Below are 2,354 nucleotides of genomic sequence, written 5' to 3'. Positions count from 1 at the left end.
CGCCTCTTTAGGTTAATCCCATTAATCTCTAGTATGAAAAGGGCCTTAATTCTAAACATGCGCACTTTGTCTTGGGTGCTGGCTTGAATTTATGAAATAAACTTGTTCTCGGAGAGCAGAGCCGCTGTGGTCGCTGTGGAGGGCCGAAGGGGTGTCCCCAGCAGGAAAGGGTGCTGGCGACTTCTCTGTTCCTCTGTCCCTTTCTTACTTTGGTGACCGCTGATGGCGGTCACTTTAAGGGAGTTTCCAGTCCCACGCCCGCCCAGTCCGGCCCCATCGTCCGTCTGCCCCTCCTGCCTGAGCATGTGTCTGGCTCTAGGTTTTTGGTGGGTGAGTCACGGTACCTGGTGGATCAGGACTCTTCCACTGGTGTGGCACCAACTTTTTTATTTTTAAATAACTTTGGTAAGATGTAACTGACCATACAGTCCTCCCAAAGTGTACAATCCAAAGGTTCAGAGTTGTGCAACCGTCACCAGTTCTAGAACATCATCCTCATCACCCCAAAATGAACATCGTCCCCTTGAGCTAGCAGCCCTGCAGTCACCCCACACCCACCGCCAGCTCGGTCCTAAGCAACCGCTAATTCGTTTCTATAGATTTGCCTGTCCTGGTTATTTTCGATAAATGGAATCCTGTAACGCGTGGTCTGTCCGTGGCTGGCTCCTTTCACCTGGCGTCACGTCTTCGAGGCTCATCCGTGTCGTCGCAGGTGTCAGTCGGTACTGTGTTCCTTTCTACGGCTGAATGATGCGCCATGTTTGTTTTATCCGTTCATTCATTCATGGGCTTTGTGGGGTTTCCACCTTAGGACTTTGTGAAGACTGCTGCTATGAACACTTATGTACAAGTTTCTGCTGGAACATTTGTTTTCAATTCTTTTGTGTATATATGCACTTGTGCCTATGAGTGGAGCCCCTGGGTCTTTGCCCCCAACTTTGGATCAATATTTAAAACTAATTTTGGCCACAGAGAATCACATCCGTTCACTCCTTTCCTTCTCCTTCAAACTCCTCCCTGCAGAGATGAAGTCCACTGGCAGAAATGTACTGAGTAAAGATTTTGTATCCAGACCAAGGAAGGGATCCACGAGGAACACCCCACAGTTCCTGATGAATGAAAATCCCCATTTGGCCTCCTCATTCTCTGTCAGCCCTTCCAGCCTTTCCTCCCCCTTCCTCCCCACCTCTGCCTTCTCCCCTCATTTTGCTCCTTTCTGAAACACTTGAGTGGAGTCTCCCCTCCTTAAGCTTGCATGCCACATAAACTTGTGAACCCCATCTGTAAGCAGAGCGAAGGCCATACAACGAGAAGAAAGCCGAAGTCAGTACATCTTTCAGTTGATGGAATCCACCCTCCTTAGAGCACAATGGAGAGGAAACACAATTTTTCCCAACGCATTACAACCACAGAGCCTGTCCCAAGGATGTCCCCTCCTCCGTGTTCTGCAAGGTCCAGGGTCCATGCAGAGGTCTCCAACTAGTGACCCTTAGGATGGGTTTGATTAAACCCTCAGTGTTGGGGTATTTTCTAGGAGGCTTCCCATTTAAAAAAAGATTTCTGGTTTCCCCCAGAAAGACCGGAAGACCCAACCATGGTGAACCACATCCTTGCCTGGCACTGGCTGGCCAGAGCTGGCCAGAGGCTGCCCCTTTGGCTGGGTCTGTCCCCTTACCCCAGGCCTGGCCCATGTCCCTCACTTCTGTGTCCCGTCAGGCATCTATGGGCATTTGGATTTCTGGCGCATGCTCTGTGGTAACCTCAGTGTAGCACCAAAGAAAGAGCTTTGGGGATGAGGGATATGCAGGCCTCTGCCTGCTGAGTATGGTCAGGGGGTAGATGGTGCGTCTCTGGAAGGTGCCCTACAGTCAAGCAGCAGAGACACCATCAGAGCCGTTGCTGAGAATTCTGTCCCTGTGCAATGAAACAGACTGGAGAAGGTTGCCAACCACTGGCTGGAGGGCCAACCACCTAGATGATTCATTTGTCCAACAAATAAATATTGAGCATCTACTGTGTGCTAGGCACCGTTGTAAGTTCCAGGGACACAGCCATTAAGAAACCAAATATCCCTGCTCCAGTGGAGCCGACATTCAAGAGGGGGAAACCGATAATATACGAGATAAGTAAAACACATGGTTTATTGGTGAGAAGGAAGGTGGGAAAGCAGGGGAGGGGCAGGGAAGAGGAGTGTTAGTGGAGGTAGAGGGAGGATGGTTGTAACTGCAGATAGAGTGACCAAGGACCTCACCTAGGAGGTGATGTTTGAGTAAAGGCCTAAAGAAAGTGAGGTGAGCCATTGATGTCTGAAAGAAGGAATTTCCAGGCAGAGGGAACGCAAGTGCAAAGGCCCT

General features: G+C 50.0%; 1 long non-coding RNA gene across 1 annotated transcript in view; it reads left to right on the top strand.

Moving 5' to 3' along the window:
- LOC121103364 overlaps positions 1-943 on the top strand; it is a 16,356-nt gene extending 15,413 nt beyond the window's left edge. Inside the window, exon 4 of the long non-coding RNA XR_005835532.1 lies at positions 600-943. This is a non-coding gene — a long non-coding RNA (uncharacterized LOC121103364). The remainder of the gene's footprint in view (positions 1-599) is intronic.
- The last annotated feature ends 1,411 nt before the right edge of the window (positions 944-2,354 follow it).

The sequence above is a fragment of the Ursus maritimus genome, unplaced genomic scaffold (assembly GCF_017311325.1).
Source record: "Ursus maritimus isolate PB19 unplaced genomic scaffold, ASM1731132v1 scaffold_19, whole genome shotgun sequence".
Classification (NCBI taxonomy): Eukaryota; Metazoa; Chordata; class Mammalia; order Carnivora; family Ursidae; genus Ursus; species Ursus maritimus.
Note: the sequence above shows the minus strand (reverse complement) of the source record. Positions and strands in the feature narration are given on the sequence as shown.